We start from the raw sequence: 9489 nt of genomic DNA, 5'->3' as shown, positions 1-9489 counted from the left end.
GCAATACATCAATGGCAATTAATGTATCTTTTGAATAAATGCAACTGTTCATCAAAAACAGCTGTGCCAATCCATCTGCAAAAATGTTCTGCTATCTAATCACAATGAATCAAACCCTCAAAAATGTTCACAGCTTTGTAAAATAAATATGCTAAATTTACTTCTTTTCTCATTCATGCAATTTGCACATAAAAGATGCAGCACATAACTGTATATTTTAACAAGAAACAGGAGTCAGACGAGTGTATAGTCCTCTACAGGCAATCAACTTGGCTAGAGTCTCCACTGCCAAAATAGCAAAAGAGCTAGCCCTCTTTTTAAAAAAACTCCACGAAAGAATACAGTGTTTTAGTTACATAATCCATTCCACAGTGCATGAAAATGTTAGATGTGTAAAAGTAGGTCTTGTTATTCACGGACCGCCCCAAACTGTATCCCGCGGCATGATACTGGCGCTCCGCGGAGGGTGCGACGGCCCAGCGACTCCCTGACGCCAGCGCGAGGAGACCAGAGACAGGCAGCTGTATAGTATGGGAGCGTTGAGAGCGAGCTTGATAGATGTTTATAAGGTACTGTAAACTTTATTTTTCACCCGTCAAAACATCAACAATCTTGGGGGAATGAGTATGTTCGGTTGACTAGATCTATTGCTTATAAGAAAATAGTATTTGCAACTTTTTAAAAGGGATAGAGACAGTGAAAATGTATTTTGAAGCTTCAAACTTTTCTGTCTATCATATTTGGCAACAGAGATTGATTGGCAATTAACGTTAGTAGAATGTGGGATTAATTTCATATTTGTAACATTGTATTGTCGTGTATTCTACAGTTGGAACACGTACTTGTGAACAATATTAATAGTGTGTGTGCACAATGTGTGTATTTCAATGTGTCAGTCTGCTTTGATGGTTAACCTTTGTGATGCATTGTGTTGGTATGATGTTTGATATCAGTCTGTCCATCTGTATTTGTTGTGATTAAATCTAATATGCTACTGATGTAGGCCTCTTGTACTCAGAAATAGTATCAACATCACATTTGTGACACACATGTTAACTTTCCATCTGTAAATGTCATGCAGATTATTTGATCTAAATTCATGCATCATGGATGTAGCAGCAAAACCAAGATGCAAAACCAAGATTTGCGATATTTAATTGGATATTAACAGTGATCTTCATCTCAACGTCAGGGTCCATTTGGAGGGAAGCTGTGTCTCATTGCTAAATTACTTGCTTTAAATAATCAACATAGGCTATCAATCTTTTCCATCGTGTGTGTTTGCGCGCGCGTGCACATGCGTGTGTTAGGGTGCGTGCATTGTGTGCACATATGTATGTGTGTGTGTGTGTGTGTTCCATGTCTCATGGATGCAGAGCGAGCCTGTGTGACTGTGAGACCCTGAGCAGCAGGGCCAGATCTCCTGACATCATTGAAGATGACATATCAGATTACTCAAAGGACTGGAATTTGTCCTTGTCCATGATTTAGTACAATTGTTGAATCCTGCAGCATTCTTGTCAAATTCAGGTTTGTGTTTTATTATAAATGAACTATTTGTTTCTGTTTTTTTGTTGTTGTGGGGCACACTGTAGACTGACAGTTTGGCTTTATTCAAACTTTTAAATAGATATAACGATTGTGATGCAATGCCTGTGTTACATAGTTATAGAGATGTGATATTTCTGCAATGGTCTGATAACAGATAGCTGTTGGGTTCGCTAAAGACAGGATAATAGAAGGAGTGAAAGGGACATGTGTACTGTATCTCTAAATCCCAGTGTTGATAGTGATATTGATCATTCAAATGCAACATTATCTCAGAGAATGGGGTATTTTTCTTAGCTTAAGACATTTAACCTAGATCTTATACAGAGGAAATGGCACATTTCTCAGTTCCTCTTCTGTTCATCTATAGGTGGACATCTCCTGTATTCAGTCTGGTACAGCACATGGTGGACTTGGAGAGACATTTCCCCCTTATAGGAATAAACAAGCTAACCACATTCCAGTCTCCAGCCATAACATCATTCTCCGTTCAGACAGAGGCATCCTCAGAATAGCCCTTCTCTATATGTCCGACCCATCCCAGACCCCTCATGATGTGTTGGCCTGAGGTGTCCTCCCGACCATCCCAACCACCACAAACACAACGCTTACCCCAAATGCCTGGGATGGTTGGGATAGCTGATTGAAAGCCCATGTGTTGGTTACAGTGGGTGAGTTATGTTTGTGGCTAACGTGAGGTGTGGTGGATGTGTGTGCGTGTGTGATAACTGACCCTAGATTTGTGTAGACCTCCTGGGTCAATGCTGTGTGTAGTCACCAAGGGCAAAACCTCTCCGTCTTCCTGTCTGTCTGTCTGTCTGTCTGTCTGGTTATTTCTGTCTACTGTAGAGGCTGGGGAGGTATGGTTGTTTGGGTGTTGTGGTGTCGTGGGTAGGCCTAGTTCGTGAGGGCTTGCGTGCCGAAACACATTTAGAATTTTGATGTGCAGTTTTGGTACTTGATGATTGTTATCTGTGTATTAATGAACACATAATACATGGAATAGACACACCTCGTCCATGGCGATGGGTCAGGCCACACAGAGTGAGAGGGAGACAGCACAACGAGGCCATACAGTCACTATTTGTGTTGGGCTGCTGAGCTGACAGTTAGAGGGAACACTCTTGTGTGAAGTGGAAGGTTTACGCCGAGAGGCTAGACAGTGTGTGTATTAACGAGAATTTGCATCCCCCTTCTCTCTCCTCCCTCGTTCCTCTCTCTTTCTCCTCACTCTTTCCCCCTCTCTCTTACCCTCTCTCTCTCCCTCTTTCCTCCCTCGGCCTCTCTGTTCACTCTTTTTCTCTCTCTCAGACACACTTGCACATGCACGTACACACAAACGTACACACGAACGCACGCATGCACACACACCCTCCTCTTCCATCCCTCTCTCCTCTATTCGTTATCTCTCTCCATCTCTTTATCCCCCTCTCCTCTCCTCTTTACCTCTCTTCATCCCTCTCTCCTCTATTCGTTATCTCTCTGCATCTCTTTATTCCTCTCTCCATCCACTCCTCCCTTCATAGCCAGCGACTCAATTGAGTGGGGGCTAATGGAGGCCCCGTCCAGGCCCTGCTGATAAATAATGTAACTTCTTTATAATGCCCCGTCTCTGGGGAGAGAGCAGAGAGCATCATTACTGGCTCCTCATCCTACAGCCCCGGCCCCTAAATTGATTAACAGCACTGACTGAAGCAGCTAGCGCAAAATGATCAATGGGGTTGGTAGGGATTGGTGGCTAGCAGCTAGAGCAGGCTTGAAATGGCACAGGTCAGGCTAACAGGCCTTGTCAATGACATGTGATCATGGGCTAACCTATTAGATCCCTCTGACTCCCATTAACTCCTGGCTATGCTAACTACTCACCAATGGGTTAGCGTTAGCGCCAGTTAGCGCACTAACCCAATACAGGCTGAATGAATTGCAGGCAAGGAAGGGAGATAGATAGATAGCTCTGCCTGGGCACTTTTATCTTGTGTAAACGGTGGCGTGTTTCAGCTTAAATGGGCAGAGGGCGGATAAGAGTGGGACCTGTCCGCTACAGATATTTGTGTGATGCTTAATTGGGCCCTACTTGTGTAAGGGAGAGGCGTAACTCTGCATCCCAAATGGCATCCTATTCTCTATATATTACACAACCTATAGGGCCCATAGCACTATGTGCACTCTGTAGGGAATAGGGTGCCATTTGGGACACACACTAAGTATGTGTTGGGTAAGAGAGGTTAGAGAAGGGGACTGCTGGGCTGGAAGATGTTTGGGAGGTTAATGTGATTTAGGAAAGAAAGAAAAGTGCAGGTCAGGCTTACCTTTTAGGAGGGGGATCGGATATCAGATTATCACAGATCTACGGGGTTGCCTGTAGTAACCAACGACCAGTGATCAAATAATGACTTGTAGTAACCATTTATCAGATAGTGTGTGATCTAGCTTGGTAGTTATTGTGTCTGATGACTAATAAGGTGATACTGAAACCTTACCAATCACATTACCTTTGGTTTCTCATTTACATTTTTACCACTCCTGTTCTCAGAACATTCTGTATAAAGCTAATGTAAGTTTATCATAGTAGCCCAGACCCATTCTATACAGTCCAGAGTAGGGCACAACACCGGCCCCATTCTATACAGTCCAGAGTAGGGCACAACAACACCGGCCCCATTCTATACAGTCCAGAGTAGAACACAACAACACCGGCCCCATTCTATACAGTCCAGAGTAGGGCACAACACCGGCCCCATTCTATACAGTCCAGAGTAGGGCACAACACCACGGCCCCATTCTATACAGTCCAGAGTAGGGCACAACAACACCGGCCCCATTCTATACAGTCCAGAGTAGGGCACAACAACACGGCCCCATTCTATTCAGTCCAGAGTAGGGCACAACAACACCGGCCCCATTCTATACAGTCCAGAGTAGGGCACAACAACACCGGCCCCATTCTATACAGTCCAGAGTAGAGCACAACACCGGCCCCATTCTATACATTCCAGAGTAGGGCACAACACCGGCCCCATTCTATACAGTCCAGAGTAGGGCACAACAACACCGGCCCTATTCTATACAGTCCAGAGTAGGGCACAACAACACCGGCCCCATTCTATACAGTCCAGAGTAGGGCACAACAACACCGGCCCCATTCTATACAGTCCAGAGTAGGGCACAACAACACCGGCCCCATTCGATACAGTCCAGAGTAGGGCACAACACCGGCCCCATTCTATACAGTCCAGAGTAGGGCACAACACCGGCCCCATTCTATACAGTCCAGAGTAGGGCACAACAACACCGGCACCATTCTATACAGTCCAGAGTAGGGCACAACAACACCGGCCCCATTCTATACAGTCCAGAGTAGGGCACAACACCGGCCCCATTCTATTTTGACTGGTCCACAGACAACCCCATATGAGCATTGTCTGTTTCAAGCGTGAATACAATCCATTTTTCCTTTTTCATACAGTAATTGTCACGTTCTGACCTTAGTTCTTTTGTTATGTCTTTGTTTTAGTATGGTCAGGGCGTGAGTTGGGTGGGTTGTCTATATTAGTTTTTCTATGATTTGCTATTTCTGTGTTTGGCCTGGTATGGTTCTCAATCAGAGGCAGCTGTCAATCGTTGTCCCTGATTGAGAACCATATTTAGGGAGCCTGTTTTCTATTGTGTTTCGTGGGTGATTATTTTCTGTCTTTGTGTATGTCACCAGACAGGACTGTTTCGTTTCGTATCATTCTCGTTGTTATTTTTGTTCTAGTGTTCTGAGTTGAATAAATATCGTCATGACGCTGTACAACGCTGCGCTTTGGTCTGATCCTTGCTAGTCCTTGTCAGAAGAAGAGGACGAGCGTGACAGTAATGCTGATCAAACTCTGATCATATATCGGTCATACATTATAGATCCTCCTCAGGTTGGAGATTAGTAGATTCTAATGATGGCAATTGACAGAAGAAACGTCCTGTCTTTTTTTGACTGAAATAGCTAAATAAAACATACCGTTTTTAATTGTGAGTGAAAGTCACACCTATTCCCTTCAGATCCTCATGTTTGGAAATACCCAAGTAAGGTCTGGACTGGAGAAATCCAGAAGATCTAATCCAAGTGTATGATGTTGTTGACAGTAGGTGATTGTGTAGAGAGCCCTATCTGTCCAGATGTTCCTGTTACAGTCTATCACTCTCTACTTTCCTGGAATCCTCCATCTGAATTGGATTACGAGTTGTTTTTTTTGCAGCTGGTCTGGAGCGTGTGGTGAGATGGGCTGTCGACTAACTGACTGACTGTCTGAGTGACTGATTGTCTGAGTGACTGACTGTCTGAGTGACTGACTGACTGACTGACTGTCTGACTATCTGCCTGACTTACTGACTGACTGTCTGACTGAGTGACTGTCTGACTATCTGACCGACTTACTGACTGACTGTCTGAGTGACTGTCTGAGTGAGTGACTGACTGTCTGAGTAAGTGACTGACTGACTGACTGACTATCTCACTGACTTACTGACTGACTGTCTGACTGACTATCTGACCGACTGTCAGACTATCTGACCGACTATCTGACTGTCTGACTGACTCTGACAATCTGACCGATTGTCTGACTATCTGACTGACTGACTCTCTGACCAACTGTTTGACTGACTGTCTGTTTGACTGTCTGACTGGCCCATCAAAGCAGGGTTGTGTTTGAGATTGACAGACAAGAGCTGTCTTTGGTATTGAGTTGTGTATCATTGCTTTTTAGTTTGATCTCCTTTTCCGTTCATGGAAAGGGAATCTCATCCCAGAATGGCGGGAAAACCTGTTAGAGAGAGAATGGTTTATTTCAAATTCAATAATTTACCATTTACAAAGTCATAAATACACAATAAATCTACAACTTAAAAATACATATTTTCTGGTACTGTAACGTACAGTACCAGTCAAAAGTTTGGACACACCTACTCATTCAAGGGTTTTTCTTTATTCTTTACTATTTTCTACATGTAGAACAAGTGTGAAGACATCAACACTATGAAATAACACATATGGAATCATGTAGTAACCAAAAAAGTGTTAAACAAAACAGATTATTCAAAGTAGCCACACTTGGCCTTGATGACAGCTGTTCACACTCTGGGCAATCTCTCAACCAGCTTCACGAGGTAGTCACTTGTGACAAAGTAGGGGTGGTATACAGAAGATAGCCCTATTTGGTAAAAGACGAAGTCCATATAATGGCAAGAACAGCTCAAATAAGCAAAGCTCAAATAAGCAAAGAGAAATGACAATCCATCATTACTTTTAAGACATGAAGGTCAGTCAATCTGGAACATTTCTAGAAAGTTTGAAATTTTCTTCAAGTGCAGTCGCAAAAAACATCCAGCGCTGTGATGAAACGGGCTTTCTTGAGGACCACCACAGGAAAGGAAGACCCAGAGTTACCGCTGCTGCAGAGGATAAGTTCAGAGAGAAGAGACCTGCTTGGGCCAAGAAACACGGGCAATGGACATTAGACAGGTAGAAATCTGTCCTTTAGATGTGTTGGAGAGTGAAGGAAAAGTAGCCAACAAGTGCTAAGCATATGTGGGAACTCCTTCAAGACTGTTGGAAAAGCATTCCAGGTGAAGCTGGTTGAGAGAATGCCAAGAGTGTGCAAAGCTGTCATCGAGGCAAAGCGTGGCTACTTTGAAGAATCTAAAATATAACACTTTTTTGGTTACTACATGATTCTATGTGTTATTTCATAGTTTTGATGTCATCACTGTTATTCTACAATGTAGAAAAGAAAAACCCTTGAATGAGTAGGTGTGTCCAAACTTTTGACTGGTACTGTATATGTATACCGCACAGAAGCTGGTGGCACCTTAATTGAGGACAACGGGCTCGTGGTAATGGAGTGAGTGGAATTTGTGGAATGGTACTATGTGTTTGATTCCATTCCACCTGCGCCGTTCCAGCTATTATTATGAGCTGTCCTCCACTCAGCAGTCTCCACTGGTATACAGAATACATGTAAAGGTCAGGTAAAGATCACATAACAACACTGAGACAACGTTTTTACCATCCCTTTCCAATCATAACCCTTCCCATCCCCCTGTCCACCCATGGAAAAGTCAAGAGAGAGAGAGACATCTGTCCTCTCTTCTTCAGTCCTCTGAATGTTCTCCCTCTCCACCTGTGGAGAGACCTGCAGGCCTAAACTGGAAGTGACATTGCTGCTATGCAGGTGGTGGTGATGACAGAGACAGAGAGAAAGACATAAATATTACTAGAAAATATTTATATTCATGAAAATCACAAGTGAAATATACTGAGACACAGCGTAGCCTTTTGTTAATCATCCTGTCATCTCAGATTTTCAAAATATGCTTTACAGCCAAAGCTAGACAAGCATTTGTGTAAGTTTATCGATAGCCTAGCATAGCATTTTGTCCAGCTAGCAGCAGGTAACTTGGTCACGGAAGTCAGAAAAGCAATCAAATTAAAACGTTTACCTTTGATGAGCTTCGGATGTTTTCACTCACGAGACTCCCAGTTAGATAGCCAATGTTCATTTTTTCCAAAAATATTATTTTTGTAGGCGAAATAGCTTCGTTTGTTCTTCACGTTTGGCTGAGAAATCGACCGGAAATTACGGTCACGGAAACGCCGAAAAATATTCCAAATTAGTTCCATAATAATCGACAGAAATGGCAAATGTTGTTTATAATCAATCTTCAAGGTGTTTTTCAAATATCTATTCGATAATATATCCACCGGGACAATTGGTTTTTCAGTAGGACCGATTGGAAAAATGGCTACCTCTGTATTTTACGCGAGAGTCACTCTGAGAGCCATCAGGTGACCACTTACACAATGTAGCCGCTTACGGGTATTCTTCAACATAAATGCGTAAAACTACGTCACAATGCTGTAGACACCTTGGGGAATACGTAGAAAAAGTAATCTGGTTGATAGCCCATTCACTGCTCAATAGGGACGCATTGGAACGCAGAGCTTTCAAAACACGAGGCACTTCCGGATTGGATTTTTCTCAGGCTTTCGCCTGCAATATCAGTTCTGTTATACTCACAGACAATATTTTTACAGTTTTGGAAACTTTAGAGTATTTTCTATCCTAAGCTGTCAATTATATGCATATTCTAGCATCTTGTCCTAACAAAATATCCCATTTACTTTGGGTACGTTATTTTTCCAAAAATGAAAATACTGCCCCCTAGTCACAACAGGTTTTAACAAACTATAGTTTTGGCAAGTCGGTTAGGACATCTACTTTGTGCATGACACAAGTCAATTTTCCAACAATTGTTTACAGACAGATTATTTCACTTATAATTCACTGTATCACATTTCCAGTGGTCAGAAGTTTACACACACTAAGTTGACTGTGCCTTTAAACAGCTTGGAAAATTACAGAAAATTATGTCATGGTTTTAGAAGCTTCTGCTAATTGACATAATTTGAGTCAATTGGAAGTGTACCTGTGGATGTATTTCAAGGCTTACCTTCAAACCCAGTGCCTCTTTGCTTGACATCATGGGAAAATGAAAATAAATCCAAGACCTCAGAAAAAAAATTGTAGACCTCCACAAGTCTGGTTCATACTCGGGAGCAATTTCCAAATGTCTGATGAAGGTACCATGTTCATCTGTACAAACAATAGTACACAAGTTTAAACACCATGGGACCACGCAGCCGTCATACCGCTCAGGAAGTTGACGCGTTCTGTCTCCTAGAGATGAACGTACTTTGGTGCGAAAAGTGCAAATCAATCCCAGAACAACAGCAAAGGACCTTGTGAAGATGCTGGAGGAAACAGGTACAAAATTATCTATATCCACAGTAAAACGAGTTCTATTCTGACATGTCACATTCTTAAAATAAATTGGTGATCCTAACTGACCTAAAACAGGGATTTTTTTTACTAGGATTAAATGTCAGGAAATGTGAAAATCTGAGTT

At 42.6% G+C, this 9489-nt stretch overlaps 1 protein-coding gene across 5 annotated transcripts in view; it reads left to right on the top strand.

The window, feature by feature from the left end:
- Window positions 1-422: 422 nt before the first annotated feature.
- LOC110534530 (mothers against decapentaplegic homolog 1) overlaps window positions 423-9489 on the top strand; it is a 25601-nt gene continuing 16534 nt past the window's right edge. For 3 of the 5 annotated variants that reach the window (XM_021619420.2, XM_021619419.2, XM_021619416.2), the window contains exon 1: window positions 423-569. The gene's annotated coding sequence lies outside the window, so the exon portion shown is untranslated. Of the gene's footprint in view, window positions 570-1563; window positions 2220-9489 lie in introns of those variants that run through there. The other 2 variants (XM_021619417.2, XM_036933651.1) reach the window with 2 other exon arrangements.

This window comes from Oncorhynchus mykiss, chromosome 10 (genome assembly GCF_013265735.2).
Source record: "Oncorhynchus mykiss isolate Arlee chromosome 10, USDA_OmykA_1.1, whole genome shotgun sequence".
Lineage (NCBI taxonomy): Eukaryota > Metazoa > Chordata > Actinopteri > Salmoniformes > Salmonidae > Oncorhynchus > Oncorhynchus mykiss.
The sequence above is the reverse complement of the archived record's forward strand: the minus strand, read 5'-3'. Positions and strand labels throughout refer to the sequence as shown.